The sequence below is a fragment of the Enhydra lutris genome, unplaced genomic scaffold, assembly GCF_002288905.1.
Source record: "Enhydra lutris kenyoni isolate GAN:26980312 unplaced genomic scaffold, ASM228890v2 scaffoldscaffold13, whole genome shotgun sequence".
Taxonomy (NCBI): Eukaryota; Metazoa; Chordata; class Mammalia; order Carnivora; family Mustelidae; genus Enhydra; species Enhydra lutris.
In genome coordinates, this window is record NW_019154097.1 from 30356639 (window position 1) to 30378085 (window position 21447).

The 21447-nt window shown below is 40.3% G+C and overlaps 1 protein-coding gene across 1 annotated transcript in view; it reads left to right on the plus strand.

Moving 5' to 3' along the window:
• Nucleotides 1–21447, plus strand: part of LOC111145459 (GTPase-activating protein and VPS9 domain-containing protein 1-like) — a 34889-nt gene continuing 13442 nt past the window's right edge. Inside the window, exon 1 of the mRNA XM_022500357.1 lies at nucleotides 1–58. The gene's annotated coding sequence lies outside the window, so the exon portion shown is untranslated. The remainder of the gene's footprint in view (nucleotides 59–21447) is intronic.

The following is a 21447-nucleotide window of genomic DNA, read 5'->3' on the forward strand; positions in this document are numbered from 1 at the left end:
CCGAGGCCGAGTGGCGGTGCGGCGAGACCTGGGTGTCCTCCTTCGTGTGATCCCCGTGGTGAGTGCGCGTCTCCGGTTAAGTCGCGCGGAGTGCGCGGCTCGCTGCCTGGCGGCCGGGCTGGTCTGGCCTAGGGCCGCAACCTGCGCCTAATGGCCGGGCCACCCAGTGCAGATGACCCCTGGGCTCTGGGCCCTTCCCTCCCGTGTCGGTGGAAGTAAGGGTAGGGGGACACACGGTTACGCCCAGGGGACAGATGTGGCGGCGCCCGCGGGCCAGGGCGGCCTGGGGAGACGGGAGGGAGGGACGCGTGGGGGATGGGATGGGAACGGACCGAAGAACGGCGGGGCGGCTTCGGGTGGGAGCCGCAGGCGAGCGACCTGGCAGGTGGAGAACTGAGCACAGGAGGCGAGAGGGAGGTGGAATATCTTCTGAGTGACGCTGGTGAAGGTGTCATGCTTCGGGGATTCCTGACAAGCTGGACTCCTGGGTCTGGGGGCAGCCCAGCTTCGAAAAACACACACCCAGTATACTTGGCATCTTTCTACCTGCTGTTGAATGTCTTGGAATTGAGAGACTGGTGGTTGCTTCCATCTCCTTTTCCTTCAACTTCACCTTTTATTGACTGTCAAATTTAAATGGGTGCTGGCTGGGCAAACCATAGAAATAAACAGTGTTCTGTGTATAAGTCTGTGGGAAAACAGGCATGGTGATATGTTCAGATGAGAGCTAGGCCAAGGGAGGAATCTTTTTTATTTTAAAATTTGTGACAGAAGTCAGTTTGAGCACAGCTTTGAACTAGAAAGGATTTTAACCTGGGATTTCACCATTTGGTGGATTTTTATAGGGGATTTTTGAACTAGAATGGGGATAAAATCACATCTATTTTTATTACCTGGGAACTAATTTTTAGTTCTTTCAATTATGAACGTAGGCAACAAACCACAGTGGAATTAGCAATGCCTGTGACTTTGTCACCAATAAAAATTATAAATTTTTTGTATCATGTTTACACTTTTTGCAGATCTCTCAATATCATTTATGCTTATATATTTTTTTGAATTTATAGCATTACTAGGTACACTGTTAGATCTTGTTATTTAATGTGATGATAAAGCCACACATATTAACAAGTCATGATTTTTAAATAACAGTTTCATATAATTGGTTTCTTTCATGATTTCATATATTTAGTTATTTAAAAGCAATCTGAGGGATGCCTGGTTGGCTGAGTTGGTAGAGTGTGCAACTCTTGATCTCAGGGCTGTGAGTTCAGGCCCCACGTTGGGTGTTGAGATTATAATCAAATCAATAAAATCAAAATCAAAATCTGAGAGTCCATAGGCTTCATCAGACTACCAAAAAGATCCGTGGTACAAAAAAGATGAAGAACTCCTGAGGTAGAAGTAAGTGTTTGGTGATCTATAAATTGGACTGAAAGATATTTGAATCTCTTTTTTTTTTTTTTTAAAGAAGACAAAGCAGATAGGATTATAGTATAGATAAAGAGGGAATTTTGTACACAGAAGTAAAAGAAGATTTGGCTGAGTCAGAGTAATAATTTTGAAAGATAGACTGTAGATACTTCATTCAGGGTACTGGGGAATCAGCAAAATAGTCTGAGGAAAAAAGGGAAGTGAATACTTTGGCTCTTAGATGTTTGTAGGAAGGCACCGCCTAGTTCTAAGTGGTTGAAGCCTTCTAAGCTCTTGTGTAAGCCTGTGAAAAGAAATTTTAATGTGTGCTGGTTTTCTTCAAATCATATAGGTAGTGTGACTTTTAAAGAGAGAGATACTCTTTTTTTTTTTTTTTTAAGATTTTATTCATCTGAGGGGGAGAGAGACAAAAATGAGTTTGGGGGAGGGGCAGAGGAAGAAGCAGACTTCCCTTTGAGCAGGGAGTTGGGCGGAAGTGGGGCTCCGTGTGGGGGTTGTTCCCAGGACCTGGGGATCATGACCTGAGCCACCCAGGTGCCAAAGAGGGGGATATTCTAATTATTTTTAATCTTTAAGTAAAAATCACATGATCTCTCTTCAGATATATTTTCCTATTGCTGCTATTCTTTTCATATATGATAGAAAGTAAACATGCAGGTGATAGAGTTGGGAGAATTGGTAAATCATTTTCTCGAAATTCAATTTTAAATTCTTACAGTTCAGCTTCATTTTAGCATCAGACTTCTCACTGATGGATCACTGTTGACATTTCTTTAGAATGTGTGGGACTTGAAATTTGCAACTGTTTGTAAAACACCTGTCAGTACCTTGTGTGAGATTTTTTTTCCTCTAAAATAATAGCAATAGTGGGAAAACCATTGCAGCAAACTTTTTTTTCCCCTGGAAAAAATAAAGCAGGGTATGGAAAAGTGAAGAAGAGTATTTTATGAAAAGATACTGGTGCTGATGTAATAATTAAAGATAATGTTCTAAAACTCCTAGTGTAGTGTCAGGTGCATAGTAAGTTCTTGGTAAGTGGCAGTGTTCATCATTGGTACTGCCTAGTTGACTAAGGTCTTGTCAGCCTTGGACATTCTAAGTAAAATGTTTTGCTAATAGCTTTATGTTTTGATCATTAAGAAGTAGGTTCCAAGATATAAAATCATATATCTGTAAACATTTGTCTGTTAATGGCCAGAATATTGTAATAGCATAGTATCTTTCTAGTTAATCTGCTGGTAGAAATTTAAGGCAAGTTAAATATTCTGGTGCGATTATTATGCTCTTAGGGGGATTTGCCTCAAAAACTATGTCAGATAGCTTGTGGAAATATCTTAAGAGTAAACTGTTTCTATTATTACTTCTGGGAGTATAATGTTGTAGATCCAAATATTAAATACACTTGAATTTAAAAAAAAAAGATATTGGTGCTGAAATAGTTTATTCTGAATTGAACACACCATATGACAAAACCAGTGCCACGGAGAGATATTGCCTGGTACTTTCTGTGTCCTTATGCTGCCTCCCTTATCATTCTTTGTTCCCTGCCCCTTTATTTTTTTTAATAGCATGTATCTGTCTCATACCGTATTATTTGTAAATTAGTTTTTAAAATTTTTGCCTCCCCATTAGAATGTTAGGTCTGTGAGAATAGTGACTTTGTCTTTGCCACAGTGCTGGAATAGTGGCTGGCACATAACAGGTACTCAGTAAATATATGAGGAATGAGTAAATGAGTTAATTTATAAGACCTAGGTTATTTATTTCTAGGAATAAAATATCTATTTTAAAAATCTTACAGATAGGGGTGCCTGGGTGGCTCAGTGGGTTAATCCTGTGCCTTCTGCTTAGGTCATGATCTCAGGGTCCTGGGATCGAGCCCCTCAACGGGCTCTTTGCCTGGCGGGGAGCCTCCTTCCCCCTCTCTCTCTGCCTGCCTCTCTGCCCACTTGTGATCTCTCTCTGTCCAATAAATAAATAAAATCTTAAAAAAAAAAGTCTTACAGATAGTATTATGTATGCCGGTTGAATTTGAACCTTTTCATCTTACATTTTTTTGCTTTGTTTTGTTTTGTTTTTAAGATTTTATTTATTTATTGACAAATAGAGATCACAAGTAGGCAGAGAGGCAGGCAGAGCGAGAGAGAGGAGGAAGCAGGCTCCCCGCTGAGCAGAGAGCCTGACGTGGGGCTCGATCCCAGGACCCTGGGATCATGACCTGAGCCGAAGGCAGAGGCTTCAACCCACTGAGCCACCCAGGCGCCCCTTATCTTACGTTTTTTAAAAGACAAATTATTTCCCAAACATTATGCCATGCTTTCATGGGCATTTGGTTTCACGTGGGAACTGATCATTCTTAGTACATGTTGCCATGTAGGTTTGATTATCCTGAATGTCTTAACAGTGATGTGATAAAAGGAAGGGTCTGTGGATGAAGTTCTTATTTTGTTAAGATTCTTTTACTTTGTGATCCTAGGTTGGTATAAATGACACTGAGTTTTTCACATGAGATTGATAAAAAAAAATTTTTAATGTCTGACAGTATCAAAGTTAGTGAAGATGTCACTGAAAATGGTAATTTAGAAACTGCTGTGGGATAGTTTCTATGTAGGACAGATTCTAAACAATGTAGGCGTTTAAATTGGTACAGCTGCCTTGAGAGACAACATTTGCAGTTATTTAGTAAAGTTGAAAATGGGCATACCCTACCTCATAATTTCACAGTTTCTGGAAGGCAGTAAGAATGGGTGGAGGTGGTGCAAAGGGGATACCGTAAGTTTTCTTTAAATACTAAAAGCAATTATGATGATAACAGTTAATTCTAATACAGGTGCTAAGTCATCTTTGTACCTATCTCTATTTTCTGTTGATTTTGTTTTGAATCCATAACTTTTTTTTTTTTAAGATTTTATTTATTTATTTGACAGACAGAGAACACAAGTAGGCAGAGAGGCAAGCAGAGAGGGAGGAAGGGAGGCAGGCTTCCCGCTGAGCAGAGAACCCTATGCGGGGCTCGATCCCAGGACCCTGGGATCATGACCTGAGCCAAAGGCAGAGGCTTTAACCCACTGAGCCACCCCGGAGCCCCCATAACTTTTTTTTAAAAGTAATTTCTACACCCACGTGGGGCTTGAGCTCTCGACCCCGAGATCAGGAGTTGCGTGCTCTTCTGTTTGAGCCAGCCAGGCACCCTTGAATCTATAACTTTTAAGTATTGTTTCCCAACTCTTTGAAAAATTATAAGCCTACAGAAGAGTTGCGACAGTAGTGTAATAATACCTTTGTACTCCTTACCTAGATTCCATAGTTGTTAACGTTTTGCTATGCTTGCTTTATGCACTAGTAGACACATTTCTCCCTGAACCACTTGCGAGTTAGGTATAGATACCATCAGGACACTTTACCCTCTAAATACGGGTATGTATTTCCCAAGAACAAACACTTTCTTCCACATAATTGCAATTCAGTTGTCAGCCTCAAGAAATTTAACATGGATATAATATTATTCTTTAATATATAGTACCTATTCAAATTTCCCCAATTGTCCCAATACTGTCCCTAGATCCTTGGTTTTGTGTTTGATCCAAGATGCATTTAAGGGGCTTGCATTGCATTTAGTTGCCTGCTTGAATCTGGACTGGTTTTCCAGCCTTTTGGAGGGGGCGGGATGGAGGATGTCTTTCATGGCAGTCAGTATCCAAACGGGTTGTTGTAGGATGCCCCTCAATTTGGATTTGTCTGAATGTCTCTGCGTGATCAGATTCAGGTTAAACATTTTTGGTTGGAATGCTGTGTAGTTGATTTTAGGTCTCAAGTGTGTCACATCAGAGGCACTAGAGGTCAATTTCATTATTGATGTAAATTTGGTCATTTGACTAAAGTAGTATCTACTAGCTTTATATTGTAAAGGGGCCCTTTTTCCTTTGTAATAAGTAATCAATAAAGTGATTATTATTTTTTTAAGATTTATTTTTCTAGAGAGGGAGTGTGTTCACTTGTGTGAATGGGAGGAGGGGGTGAGGGAGGTATCTCAAGCAGACTCCCCCACTAAGCATGGAGCCCAACACAGGCCTCAATCCCACAACCTCAAGATCAATACCTAAGCCAAAATCAAGAATTTGATGCTCAACCAACCAAGCCACCCAGGTGCCCCCTTTTATTATTATTTTTTAATGTAAAAAATTTTTTTTCCCTTTCTTTTAAAAGATTTCATTTATTTGAGAGAGAGAGAGAGACAGAACATGAGCAGCAGGGAGGAGGCAGAGGGAGAGGGAGAAGCAGGCCACCGCTGAGCAAAGAGCCTGATGCGGGGCTCAATCCCAGGACCCTGGGATCATGACCTGAGCCGAAGGCAGACACTCACCTGACTGAGTGTCCCCACATTATGTTTGTTTTGAACAGTACTGATTTAAGGGCACCTGGATGGCCCAGTTGGTTAAGTGTCCAACTCTTTGTTTTGGCTCAGGTCATAATATCAGGTTTAGGAGATCCAGATGAGTGATGGGCTCATGCTCAGTATGGAGTCTGCTTGAGTTTCTCTCTCCCTCTGCTCCCCCCCCACCCCATGCTTGCTTCTGCTCGCTCTCTCTCTCTCAAATAAATCTTTGAAAAAAAAACAGCACTGGTTTAACAAAATAGACTTTCAAACCTGCACACAGAATAATATATGCAATATGTGTTGGGGCTATACTCAGAATTTTACACTCAGTATTTATTCATTTCTCACTCTTCAGCCTGTCTTCTTTTTTTTTTTTTTTTTTTTTAAGATTTTATTTATTTATTTCACAGAGAGAGATCACAGTAGGCAGAGAGGCAGGCAGAGAGAGAGATAGAGGAGGAAGCAGGTTCTCCGCTGAGCAGAGAGCCTGATGTGGGACTTGATCCCAGGACCCTGAGATCATGACCTGAGCTGAAGGCAGAGGCTTAACCCACTGAGCCACCCAGGTGCCCCTTCAGCCTGTCTTCTGTATCGAAATATCAAACATACCAAATATTTTTATATCAAAATATGAAAGTTTCAGAGTCTAATGTGAAATTGTTTACAGAGCACTAATAAATGTTTGAGTGACCATGTGCACACGGCATTCTATCCATAAAGTAACTTGTTCTGAGGCATGTGGTTAGCTCAGTCGGTTAGGTCTCCAACTCTTGTTTTCAGCTCATGTCATGATCTAACAGTGATGGGATCAAGTCCCATGTTGGGCTCTGTGCTCAGTGTGGAGTCCTCTTCAGATTCTTTCTCCCTCTCCTTCTCCCTCTCCTCTGCCTCCCTCCACTCCCTCTCCTTTCTAAAGGAAATAAAGAAAATGAGGAAAAAGTACGTTGTTCTGCTACACTTCAGCAGCTGAAGGGACGCATATTCTGTGTCTGGCTAATATGCATTCTGCTCCTGCATTGTACCTTGAACCGTGCTAGACGCTTTACTTTCACTGACTTGCAAAATCCACACAACTACCCTATGAAGTAGGTTCTGCTTCAAGAAGAAACTGAAACACAGAGGTTAAGTAACTTGCCAAACTTCTACAGTCTGTGGAAGGTAGGATTCCAGCCAAAACCACCACACATTCCTGGGGCTTGATCTCACAACCCTGAGACCATGACCCGAGCCAAAACCAAGAGTCTGAGGCTAAACCAACTGTGCCACCCACGCGCCCCTGGAGTGATTATTTTATTTTATTTTATTTTTAAAATATTTTATTTATTTATTTGACAGACAGAGATCACAAGTAGGCAGAGAGGCAGGCAGAGAGAGAGAGAGGAGGAAGCAGGCTCCCCGCCGAGCAGAGAGCCCGATGTGGGGCTCGATCCCAGGACCCTGGGATCATGACCTGAGCCGAAGGCAGAGGCTTTAACCCACTGAGCCACCCAGGTGCCCCTGGAGTGATTATTTTAAAACTTTATCTGACTCCATGGGGTGCCTGGGTGGCTCAGAGGGTTAAGCCTCTGCCTTCAGCTCAGGTCATGGTCCCAGGGTCCTGGGATCAAGCCCTGCATCGGATTCTCTGCTCAGCAGGAAGCCTGCTTCTCTTTTTCTGCCTACTGCTCTGCCTACTTGTGATCTCTCTCTCTGTGTCAAATAAATAAATAAAAATAAAATCTTAAAAAAAGAACATCAGACTCCTGAATTGTTTATATAGAGGTACCAGGATAAAGGGTAAAGAAGATTTAGATTGGAGATACTACCACCGAATGGGAGAGTGGAAGATCAGGGAATGCTGTTTGAAGGAGGTGGCATTTGAGGTGGCCTAAAAATCATAGATGTAATTGGCTACAGGGCTGTTGGAGAAAGGCTCCAGGTAAAGGAATAAGCGGAACAAAGAAGAGGAATTTGTAAATTAGATAGAATATCCAAGTCTTTTTTACTTTTTCTTTCTTTCTTTTTTTTTTAATTCTGGCTAGTATGTTAGGTCTCTGAAATGGAAAAATGGGAGGAAGGATTGTAAAGGTAGTTTGGGATGAAGAAATACTGAAAAATTGAGGCCACCCAGGTCATAGTATGTGATCATTTGCCTGCAGGTGTATCACTCCCTTCCTAGTGCTCACTACAGTGAAATTGCTCACAGGGAACCTGAAGTCAATATTCTGAAGAAGAGCCAGAGAGGCAGCGTGGGGAAATGAAGAGTGTGGGCTGTGAAGCCAAACAAATGTAGTTTTAGAATTCTCTGCCGCATGACAGCTGAATGGCTAGGCAGGAAGTTATTTGACTTTTCTAAACCTGATGCCTCATCTGTAAAGTGGGGGGTCATAGGACTGACTAATGACAGGAGCATATGAAAAGCTTCGGGAACACGCCTTTCGTTCAGTGATTGCTAGTTATCTTTTGGTGCTCCAGCTCTCCTGCATTCTGTTTTGCCTTGGTACCACATCCTTGACTTTAAAACAAGCCTTGGGGCGCCTGGGTGTCCTGGGTTCGAGCCCCACCTGCATCAGGCTCTCTGCTCAACAGGGAGCCTGCTTCCTCCTCTCTCTCTGCCTGCCTCTCTGCCTACTTGTGATCTCTGTCTGTCAAATGAATAAATAAAAATCCTTAAACAAAACAAAACAAGCCTTAGTCTTCTGGTGCCTTCTTGGCCACTATCACAATGCTGTCACTTCTCACTTCACCCAGTTAGTTCTGCTGTGAGTTTGTGAGCTGCTTTCCAGTGATGACCCAGAGCGCTTCCCACCTTATAAGGTGATGCTGCCTCATAATGGCATTTGGAAAAATTACCCCTAATTATTGTAGAAAATTGAAGAGGGAAAGTGGATATATTCCTAATAGTTAGACATTTTCCCTTTATTTAAAAAAAAAATTTTTTTTTTAATTTTTTTAGGTTTGATTGGGTGGAGTTGGTTACACATTACTTTAGGATTCTTCAAGGTAAAGTATGATTTATTTTTTTCTTTTAATTTTTAATTTTTTTTGTAAAAGCCTGAAATAAGTGGAATCCCTCCTACTTGCTATGGAAAGACCAGTACTTGAAAGAAATTTTCTCAAATGGTTAATTCACTTTTTTTTCCCTTCAACTTCTGGATTTTTGCTATAATTCCTTCCCTGGAGTTAATCTTTACATAGGCATGAAGGATTTTAGTTAGGTATTTTTTCACTACAAACTGCCTAAACTTGTGTTTGTGGCTTTTGCTCCTTAAGTAATCCTAATTAAGGTATTTTCATTTTTAAAGAAACTAGGACGAATAATTTCTGTATCATGTATATATTTTATTTTTTTTTAAGATTTATTTATTTGACAGAGATCACGAGTAGGCAGAGAGAGGCAGGCAGAGAGAGAGGAGGAAACAGGCTCCCTGCTGAGCAGAGAGCCCCATGATGCAGGCTCCATCCCAGGGCCCCCAGGACCACGACCCGGACCAAAGGCAGAGGCTTTAACCCACTGAGCCACCCAGGCGCCCCTCATGTATACATTTTAGAAGAGGCTTCAGGTTCTGGGATATTTGATTTTTTGTTTTTATTTTTGTTTTTTCTTTTTAAAAAATTTTTTAAAAAGATTTTATTTTATTTAATTAATTTATGTTTTAAAGATTTTATTTATTTATTCAAGAGACAGAGATCACAAGTAGGCAGAGAGGCAGGCAGAGAGAAGGGGGGGAAGAAGGCTCCCTGCTGAGCAGGGAGTCTGATGCAGGGCTTGATCCCAGGACTCTGGGATCATGACCTGAGCCTAAGGCAGAGGCTTTAACCCACTGAGCCACCCAGGCGCCCCAAAGATTTTATTTATTTTTATTTGAGAGAGAGTGTGAGAGAGAGCGTGAGAGGGGAGAAGGTTAGAGGGAGAGGCAGACTCCCCATGGAGCTGGGATCCCGATGTGGGACTCGATCCTGAGGCTCCAGGATTGTGACCTGACCTGAAGGCAGTTGTATAACCAACTGAGCCACCCAGGCACCCTTTCTTTTTTTTTTTCACATTTTAACTAGGTTTCACACCCAATGTGGGGCTCGAACTCAAAATGCTGAGATCCAGAATTGTGTCGTCTACAGACTGAGCCAGCCAGGCTCCTCTCTTGTTTTTAAATTATAGTTAATTAAAATTTCTTTCTTTATACTTACTATATTTTTCTCATTTTTTGGAATATGTTTCAATATGTATTGTGACTTTGTAAAAAACATTTTTAGTAGGGGAGTTTTTCATTGTTTCTAAGCTGAAACCCAGTTTTTTGTTTTCTTTTTTTAAGTTTATTTAAGTAATGTGTACACCCAGTGTGGGGCTCAAACTCCTCCCCCTGAGATGAGAAATTGCATGTTCTTCCAGCTGAGCCAGCCAGACTCTGAAACCCAGTTTTGAACTATTTGTTGATACTTCAAGTTGTCATATTTAATACGTATAAATGAATGGTTGAGCGTATGTTTAAAAGAAAAGCATAGCTTAATGCTAACAGTATAATTATGTATATATTTATATATATATTATATATATATATATATATTATATATATATATATATCAGGCCAAAATTATCTTTGTATACACCTTTTTTGTATGCCATTTTTAAAATGTAAGGCTTTAAGCCCACTGTTGTAACTGTAAAAGCAGGCAAGATGTCTGCTCATTAATCTCTCTGTCCAAGAGGGTGCTTGCATGGTCTTGCTCCATTGTCATGCCGGTACACCCACGCTAGAGACTAGCGGGAAGCGTGTCGTCAAACATGTTCATTCTTCCTTTTTTTTCTACTTACTAATTTATGTTTTCAGTTTATTTTCGATGAGTCTTTGAAAGAATTAAAAATTGGAAAATTTAAAGGACAAAAGAATTAGTTAAGGGATATTAGCCTTTTTCTCTTTTTACAGAATCACAGTCAAATTATTTTCCTAAGCTGTCTTAATTTTATCCAAATACGTATATTTTTAAAGTTTTTAGGACTTAGGCTAAACTCATCTTTTTTTTTTTTTTAAGGTTTTATTTATTTGAGAGAGAACGAGCAGGGGGAGAAGAAGAGGGAGTGAGAGAAAGGGAGACCCAGACTCCCCGCTGTGCAGAGAGCCCAATGCAGCGCTTGATATCAGGCCCCTGGGGTCATGACCTGAGCAAAAGCAGACACTTAACTGAGCCACACAGGTGCCCTTAAATGCATCTATTTTTAACACCCTCCGAACTGTCTCCTTTCATTTTCTAATGCAAAACTTTAACCCCAGCTGTCAATTTTACTTCCATTATTTATAAATCATAATACCTGACAAAAATACATTAGATCTAAAAGTCACAAGGCAGAATTGCAGAATGTTTACAAATACAGATTTCTGTATCGAAAAGCTTAAGAAAGAGTAGGTGAATTCTTTTTGCAGAATTATTTCATCTTTAGTACCTCCTTTAGAACCCAAGGAGTCTTTGAGTCCTCTAAAACCAAGTGTTTTTTTTTTTTGTTTTGTTTTGTTTTTTTTTTAAAGATTTTATTTATTTATTTGACAGAGAGAAATCACAAGCAGGCAGAGAGGCAGGCAGAGAGAGAGGAGGAAGCAGGCTCCCCGCTGAGCAGAAAGCCCGATGCGGGGCTTGAACCCAGGACCTGGGATCATGACCCGAGCCGAAGGCAGCGGCTCAACCCACTGAGCCACCCAGGCGCCCCAAACCAAGTGTTTTTTAATATCTAACTATTCAGGGTTGTAATGGGCCAACTTGAATTCTGATTTTCTGTTCCATCATTAATAACTAGCAGTTACTGAGTTCTTTCTCTTTTTGTAAGCATTATGTAAACTAGTTAAAATTAAGAATTTCATAATTCTGTGGAGTCATCTTAACAGTTGATTTCTTTTTGAAAAACTATTTAAACTGGGGCACCTGGGTGGCTCAGTCAGCTAAGTGGCTTCCTTCAGCTCAGGTCATGATCCCAGGGTCCTGGGATCGAGGCCCACATGCGGGGGGGTGGGGGGGCGCTCAAAGAGTTTCCTTTAAGGTAAAACACAGTCAGTGATAATAATGCTGCTTGAAGATTGGTAATATTTATAATTTTATCAGATACCATTCTGGTAAATGTGATGAAATGAACATGACAGCCTGCTATTTATATATCTTCCCTAATTTTTAGGGTGGACTCTTGAAACTCTTGGATCTTGAAACAGGCTTTACCAGTATTACAGCTCAGCAAAAAAAATGCAGCTGAAGCTCAAAGTTCTCTTTCTGTTCTTCTGTTTGGTTGTTTTGTATACCCACTGTATTCATGGGGGAAGCTGTGTTTATCCAGGGGACTAAAGCTTCCTCAAAGCTTGTAAGGTGGTGAAATCTTTCTCTCAAAATTTCTCAGAGGGTTCTAAGGATTTTAGGTTTTTTAAGAATCATTTGGTTTATCTTAAGCTCCCGGTTTGTATATGTCTTAGTGAGTTGTCATTAGAGATTGTTGAATAGGAGGAAATTAGATTTGGTGGTATTTAATTTCAGACTATTAAAGTAATGGAGATTTATCTAATTGTGAAACTTCCTGATACCCATTTCTAGATTGGGTGCATAATTTTGTATTTATTGCCTCCAGGAAATCGAAGGACATCATTGCAGTTCTGCTTATTGGTGTGTAGCTTGTTATTGTTGAACTGTGTCCAGAAGTACTATCCTTTTTGTTGCACTTGAAAACTTTCACTTTTTAAAAAAAAAGATTTTATTTATTTATTTGACAGATAGACAGCGAGAGAGGGAACGCATGTAGGGGGAGTGGGAGAAGAAGAAGTAGGCTTCCCGCTGAGCAGGCAGCCTGATGTGGGGCTGGATCCTGGGAGGATCATGACCGGAGCTGAAGGCAGACACTTAATGACTGAGCCACCCAGGCACCCCTCACAGTGTTAATATATAATTGTTTACAGAAGTTGGTCCCGAGTGTTTAAGTAATTGCACTACTTACTGCCAAGTTTTTATTATGTTCTCTCTTTTTTTTTTAAGATATTTATTTATTTATTTATTTATTTATTTATTTATTTATTTATTTATTTATTTATTTATTTATTTATTTATTTATTTATTTGACACAGATCACAAGTAGGCAGAGAGGCAGGCAGAGATAGAGAGGGGGGAAGCAGGCTCCCTGCTGAGCAGAGAGCCTGATGCGAGAATCAATCCCAGGACCCTGACCTGAGCGGAAGGCAGAGGCTTAACCCACTGAGCCACACAGGCTCCCATGTTCTCATTTTTAGAAATTACTGAAGTCGTGTTCTTTGTTTAAACAAAACAAAACAAAACTGGGGTTAAGTGTCCATCTCAGTTTTGGCTCAGGTTGTGATCTTGGGGTTGTGGGATCAAGCCCTGCTTTGGGCTCTGTGCTTAGCATGAAGTTTGCTTGGAATTATCTCTCCCTCTCCTGTCCCTCCTCCCCCAACTTGTCTGGGCATGGGTTGCCCTGAGCCAAAGGTAGAGGCTTTAACCCACTGAGCCACCCAGGCGCCCCTCTAAAATAAATCTTAAACAAACAAAAACTAAAAACAATGCAGAAAAGGAGCCCTTGGCTCTCTCAGTCAGAAGAGCATGTGGCTTATTATCATGGGGTTGTGAGTTTGAGCCCCATGTTGGGTATAGAGAGTACTAACGAAAATAAATATAAACTTAAAAAAGAAATGCATGGGGCGGGGCACCTGGGTGGCTCGGTGGGTTAAGGCCTCTGCCTTTGGCTCAGGTCATGATCCCGGGGTCCTGGGATCGAGCCCCGCATCGGGCTCTCTGCTCAGCAGAGAGTCTGCTTCCTCCTATCTCTCTCTGCCTGCTTCTCTGCCTACTTGTGATCTCTGTCAAATAAATAAATAAAATCTTTAAAAAAAAAAAAAATGCATGGGGCGCCTGGGTGGCTCAGTGGGTTAAAGCCTCTGCCTTCGGCTCAGGTCATGATCCCAGGGTCCTGGGATCGAGCCCCGAATCGGGCTCTCTGCTCTGCGGGGAGCCTGCTTCCTCCTCTTTCTCTCTCTCTGCCTGCCTCTCTGACTACTTGTGATCTCTGTCTGTCAAATTTAAAAAAAAAGAAAAAAAGCAAAAATTGAAAGCTTTTCTTCCCCATGTATACATACACATACTATATGTTTTGGAATTTTTTCTTTTTCTTTTTTTTTTTCTAGAAATTATAGTTAACACTTGTGCTTGCATAGTGCTTTACAGATATTAACTTGTTGTTGTTGTTTTGTGGGGGGAGGGAGAGTGGGAAAGAGTGAGAGAGAATTCTAAGCATGTCCCATGCCCAGTGCACAGCTTGGTGCAGGGCTCGACAGTCTCACAGCCCTCAGATCATGACCTAAGTCAAAATCAAGAGTCGGGGGCTTAATTGACTGAGCCACCAGGCACCCTGAGATATATTAACTTGTTAAATCTTCACCACCCTATGAACATACCTCACGAACTGGATTCTCTTTTATATACACTTGAAGATGCAAAAACTGAGGCAAGGAGAAGTAATTACCAAAGGTTGCATGGCTAGTGAGTGGCAAAGCTGAGATTTGAGTCCAGGTAGTTTTGCTTGAGTGTTGTGTTTTAGATGCGTCTGGGGTCTTACCATGCATAGTGTTCTGCACTGTGCTTTTTTCATGTAATGGTAGGTAATGGACCTCTGTACCTCTGTCTCCTTAGCAATTGTGTAGTATTCGATGGCAGAGGTGTACCATAACTTACTTAGTGTCTTTCGAACCTAATCTTGTTTAATATTGCCAGTTACATTAGTAATGGTTTCAAGTAATACTTTAAAAAGTCAAGGTTTTTGAACTGGAACAAGTAAGGATACATTAGTATTTACTAAGTAATGTTATTTGCTGTCCAGGTATTTTGATATTCTCTCATTGGAGTTACATAATAAAATCCAAGCTTAACCCATAAGCTGTTGGGTATGCATGAATTTCATTATTTTTGCGGTCAGTCTGTCTTCTTTAGTTGTGGAAGATTTGTAGTGTATTGGGGGTAGAATTGACATCTGTTTGGGTTTTATTTACTTTGGCAGGATCTTGAATTTTGGTGTCATAAGAATTAGTCTGACATAGTGTTAACTTGAGATGTAGATGCACTCTGGCTTTATAGTACTTGTATTTCAAGGTAGGGTGCATTTCTGTTCCTTGTGCCAGGAAGAGTTGGTACTAAGTCCATTTTTTTTCCTACAATGTTTTACCCTTATTTCAAATATACCAACTGAAGATGTTAATGTATCATTGTTTCCTTTTTTTCTTAGTGGTAGTTATTTTTTAAGTGTGAGGAAATATCTTTTTTTTAAATATATATTTTATTTATTTATTTGACAGAGAGAGAGAGAGATCACAAGTAGGCAGAGAGGCAGGCAGAGAGAGAGGGGGAAGCAGGCTCCCCGCTGAGCAGACAGCCCTATGCGGGGCTCGATCCCAGGACCCTGGGATCATGACCTGAGCCGAAGGCAGAGGCTTAACCCACTGAGCCACCTAGGCGCCCAGGAAATATCTTTTTTAGTACAGTAATAATTATTTCAGGTATGCCTGTTAGAAAAATAGTAGATATTTTCAGCTTAAATTTAGTTACTGTTCTTTAATCATTTTGGAACTGGTTAGAAGTTGCTTGGCTGATTCCTAACTAGCTCATTGCTCGTTATCATTCAGTCCTTTATTGATTAACTTTTTATAAATGTAGACGTTAAATCAGACTGCTAAACACCAGTTTGTCTGCTAAGCAGTGGGGGTACCAAGATGACTATCTTCCTACTTCAGGTAATGGAATTTTGTTGAGAAAACAACATTTTGTTGCTAACAGTATAAATGCTGTGATAGAGATGAGGCTAAATGAGAAAGTATGAGAATGGTCAGGAAAGGCTCCTCAGTTTGAGCCAGGCTCTGATGCCTAAGTGAGATTTAATTGGCCAATGACAAAAGTGGGCAAAGGATTCTAAATAGAGGATATATAGAAATCTGATTTGTGGAAACTGTTCAAAATTGTTATTATCACGTACAGTGTGAGAACACGGGCCCCTCAAGGACAGACCTTACCCGTCCTGTTCATGGGTGACTAGTGTATTGTTAGATGATTAACAAACATTTGTTGAATGAATGAGTGAAGGAATTGTAGTAAGCTTACTGTGCTTGTCTGTCCATTTTTTGGAAAGAAATGAGTTCATTATTTTTAATACCTAACGATTTTTAGGTCATATAATTAACAAAACATAAAATAAGTAATAAACTGTTACAGCACTGAAGGAGGTTAAGTCTTATAAGGGGACACGCTTAGACAAATCCTTGTAATTCAAGATGGTTATTTATATTTATAAAAAATATTTGCAAGGGATATCTATCTCATATGGATTGGTTGGATTCCCGAAAAGTGGTGGGTAGTTAAAATAAATCCTCAAATTTAAAATACTTGATTGATAAAATGTAGGCAGTAACATTGTGGCAGGTAGGTCATTAGTAATTGGCAGTCATGTCCTTTTTTTGCCATATCAGGTTAATATGAATATTATGTAAGCACTGTTGTTCCTATGTAATGAACAACAGAAAAAGTAACTGGCAGTTCTGTCAGGGTGTAGGCATCAGTATCTAAAAATGTTTCCCATGCTTACTCCTTGAGTAACATCAGAATTTTTCCCAAATCTGCATCCTACTTGTACTGTTATTTGTCTTTTTTTGTGGACACAATTTGAAAATATTTTTCAAGAAGCTTTATGTTGGGCCAGCTGGGTGGCTCAGTCAGTTAAGCCTGTGCCTTTGGCTCAGGTCATGATCCCGGGGTCCGGCATCAGGCTCCCTCCTCAGCGGGAAGTCTGCTTCTCCTTCTCCCTCTACTGCTCCCCTTGCTTGTTCTTTCTCTTCTGCTCTCTCTCCTGCTCTCTGTCAAATAAATAAAAATCTTAAAAAAAACCAAGAAGCTCTATGTTATTACCATAATGAAGGGCTAACACCTCAAAAGCAACTTAAATATAGTAAAAACAAAGCAACGTTATGAAACCTAGCTAGCTGCTACTAGCAGAAGTTGCTGGGTTTGGGGCGCCTGGGTGGCTCAGTCAGTTAAGTGTCCAGCTCTTGGTTTTGGCTCAGGTTATGGTTTCAAGATCTTGAGATCAAGCCCCTCTTGGGGTTTTGTGCTGAATGTGGAGGCTGCTTAAGATTCCCTCTCTCTCCCTCTGCCCCTCTCCCTGCTTGCGCTCTCTGTCTCTCTGAATAAAGAAATAAATAAATACATATTTTTAAGAAGCTGCTGGGTTTGAAGCCTGCTATCCTTTAATTAAAAGAAGAGATTAGCCAAGTGTTAGAGAAGTGTTGAAGACAAATTGGCACCTTGCTTAGATTTTCTCCATGATGTAAATAGAAGGACTGAAAGAGACTTGAAAATGGGGTAACTTTTGGGATGCCCGGGTGCCTCATTCAGTCACGTATCCTACTTTTTATCTCTGCTCATGTCTTGATCCAAGGGTCATGAGTTCAGGCCACATGCTCCAAAAAAAAGATAAAGAAAAAGAAAGTGGAGTAACTTTCCTACTTCATGGTTCATTGTTATTTAGTGTCATAAAGGAGGAAGGGACTCACTCTGTTGGTGGGAGTAGTTCCCCTAGAGCTTCACAGAGGGAAGAGATTTGGGGGCTGGGCCTTGAAGGATAAATCTGAGATCATTTGAACATAAGGAAGCTGTGGGCCTTTTGGGGCCCATATACTAGCATCTGCTCATGTTGGAGACTTCAGGATGTAGTATGGAGCAACAGCTGCTTTTGGGGAAGTGAAGAAATGGTGGGAGATGAGCTGGAAAATGTAAAAAGAGGGATTTCAGGAATTAATCTCCAGTAACTTTTTCTAAACTTTATCATATCTTTCATAGAATTTGAGGGAATCTAGGTTATTTATTTAGTCTTGAAGTCCAACTAAACCTGACTTTGTCAGACAGTTTGAAACTTCCAAAGAGAGGGGGACTCGTCCAGATACTGACCCTCATATTAATAGTTTTCCGAAGATTGGGGTGATTACAAGTGGCCTTGACTGTGAATTATGCACTCAGATGGCATAGTGGTAAAAGCTCGGTGAGCCACATGTACCTGGATTCTACTCTCAGCTTTGCCAGTTACTAACTTGACCTGGGCAGGTCCTTTAATTTCCTCTGTCCTCACCTGTGAAATGTCGATAAGAATACCTGCCTGGGCGCCTGGGTAGCTCAGTCGGTTAAGCGACTGCCTTCAGCTCAGGTCATGATCCTGGAGTCCCCGGATCGAGTCCCACACTGGGCTCCCAGCTCCATGGGGAGTCTGCTTCTCCCTCTGACCTTCTCCTCGCTCTTGCTCTCTCTCACTGTCTCTCTCTCAAATAAATAAATAAAATATTAAAAAAAAAAAAAGAATACCTGCCTTTCAGGGGTGTTACACAGATGAGAGAATATCCGTGTTCAAGCCCCTGATTGGTGCCTAGTTCATGACTAGCCTGAAATGTGTGGTAGCTCTTCTTTTCTTTTCTTACCTTCTTTCTTTCTTTCCTTTTTTTTTTTTTTTTTAAGATTTTATTGATTTATTTGTCAGAGAGAGAGAGCGAGCACATGCAGGGGGAGTGGGAGCAGCAAGCAGAGGGGGGAGCAGGCTGCCTGCTGAGCAAGGAGCCCGATGCAGCACTCCATCCCAGGACCCTGAGATCGTGACCTGAGCCAAAGGCAGACACTTAACCAAATGAGCCACCCAGGCGCCCCAGTTATTGTTCTTTTACTTTCCTAAGCATGGATATATTTTACTACCACCAGTTAAAATTCTCTTCAAGTTCAGCCATTACTATTTATAATGCCTTTTAAGAGAGTTTGCTGTTAAATGGAAACTAACGTATAAACAGACTTTTCTTAAACATTCTGGCTAGGAAGTGTATTTGCCTCCGTTCACTTGACCAGGAATTAGTACAAAATGTAATGTGCCTGTGGAAATTTTGTTATGAAGTATCTGTGTTTCATTTCTGATCACAGTAAATGGAGGAAGAACATGTTTTTAGTATGATAGTTTAAACACTAAAATATGTTGGGGCACCTGGCTGGCTCTGTTGGAAGAGCATGCAGCTCTTGATCTCGGGGTTGTAAGTTCAAGCCACACGCTGGGTGTAAAGATTACTTAAAAATAAAATCTTAAAAAAAATGAACACTATAATGTGTTACCAGCTGTTAACCGATTCTGGAACATCATATGATAGCTGGTAATCCTTTTTCTAGATGGTGGTTGTTGAAGATTGTGATAAATTACTGTGTTCAAACGTTTTCTCAAGTTAGTATACTTTTTTTAAACTGAAAAAAAGTTGCTAAATTGAATTCTTGGACTTTGAAGTGTATTACTTGTGTAATTTTTTTTAATTATACTTTATAATTATTTTAATTATAATTTATTTTTAGAACAGGTTAAGATTTACAGAAAAATTGAGAGGATAACACAAGGAGTTCCTATATATACCCAGCACCAAGTTGCCCTTAATACTAACATCTTACATTAACATGGTATATTTGTTACAATTAGTGAACCACTGTTGACACATCATTGTTAACTAAAGCTCATGTTATTTAGATTTCCTTGGTTTTCACCTGATGTCCTCTTTCTGTTCTAGGATCCTATATTATATTTAGTTGTCATTACCTCTGTAATTTTTAATCAGATCATTTTAAATTAGGCACATTAACATATTTGCAAAGCATGCTTTGTTCTCAAATTTTAAAGCCACACTTGTGTGTGGAATTTATGTTGCTAAAAATGCTCTTAGGCTGAAGATTGTTGGCCTTTAGTTTCACTTTTAATAAGCCTTTTACAAGTGTAGTTTCTACAGTCTTAGCAAGTAGTCTAACCTGTTTAGTTAAGACTTTAATGCTTCCCACTTAGTTTCATGGAGAGGTTCATTTTGGTCAGTTCTCTTATGCGATGGACATGGAGCTGTGTCCCTTCGAAATGATAGACATCACCTTGTAATTGACAAGAAGAACAACGTCTTATACTGTGTAGTCATTTACACTTTCCAGTCACCTCATATGAACTATACAAGTTAGCATATGAGAGGGTCAAGGACACTCCAGTTTTGGAGATGAGGAAACAGAAACTTAGGTGAAGTGACTAAGTTACCAATAGGTAACACTGACAGTAGGTGTCAAAGCCCAGCCTTAAATGCCTCAGATCTTCTGACCCCAGTTTTGGTATCCTTTTTGCTATGTTGTTTGATGTAGTCTCTAAAATGAGAAAGTAGCAGGTGGTCTTCTCTCGTGTAATATGGACTGTCTCACAAAGTTATTCCTGGATTTATTAGATTAATTTATTTACTTGAAGTCTAGCTGTTAAAGTATAGAACCATTAGATACCTATCATTATCTTGGGATCCCTTTAATTAGAAATTTTCAACAGAGAAAAAACATGAAACATGATTCTCATTCCATAAAACATTTGAAATCATCTTTTCCCTAGTATAGAGTCCTTCTCTTGAGTCATAAGAGCTCATTCAGGCATAGTTGCTAGCATTTGTAATATGTGTATCCTCCTTAGAGCATATTTCCTAGGTCACACATTTCAGGCTGTTCTTCCTCTCCATGCTCTGCATCGGATTAGGTATGCTTCTTATCAGGAATTGGCAAACTGCTTCTGTAAAGGGCCAGATAGTAACTATTTTAGGCTTTGGGGGCCATATGGACTCTGGAAGACTCAGGCAACTATTTAGCTCTGCCGTTGTAGCATGAAAACAGCCATAGATTATACACAAACCAATAGGCATGGCTGTGTTCCAATAAAACTTTATAGAATCAGGCCCCTCGCTGAATTTGGGCCATAAGCTATAGTTACAGTCTGCCAGGCCCAGCTCTATACCATAGACACAGAAACCCATTGTGCTTTACTCCTGCAACTAAAATCTTCCCACTGTTCTCTCACTGATATGTTTTCATAACATGAGTTGAAAAGCTTAACATTTGATTTAATGTGCATGGTTTATAATGAATTTTATTTTTGTAGAAAATGTGGTAAGTGAAACTGAAGTTACAGATTTTCAGAGTCTAATTTTTGACTACAAAAAGAAATGATCTCCCTTGGAAAATGCTTGCAAATTTCAGGAAAAAATTCTGTTATTGTTAGATATGTTAGTGCCTAATATTAATGTAAAGTCTTTTATTTTACTTATGTTCTCTTTTGCAGAGCACCTTGTGACAATGCAGTTACCAAATATATATGAGCGCTTCTCTGTGTGCCCGTGGTATTCGGGGATAGGGTTACATCCATCTAAAAGATACTCTCAGCCTTTAGGGGACCTGTCATTTTTGCTGGAAAGACAGGATACAGACATCAAAGATGAAAACAAAAAAAGTTTCAAATTAGTAGTATGGATAAGCAGTGCTTTAAGAGTTCAGAGTTGGAATTTATCACTGGGGCCGTACTATATGGTTGGGAAGGAAGGTTTTATTGAGCCAGGCTTTGGAAATTAGAACAAGTAAGTAAGTAATTAAGATGAGGTCTGATGTAAATAACAATGAATATAATACTAGGGCGCCTGGGTGGCTCATTTGGTTAAACAGCTGCCTTTGGCTCAGGTCATGATCTCGGGGTCTGGGATGGAGTCCCACATCAGGTTCCTTGCTCAGCGGGGATCCTGCTTCTCCTCCCTCTCTGTTGCTCTTCCTGCTTGTGCTCTCTC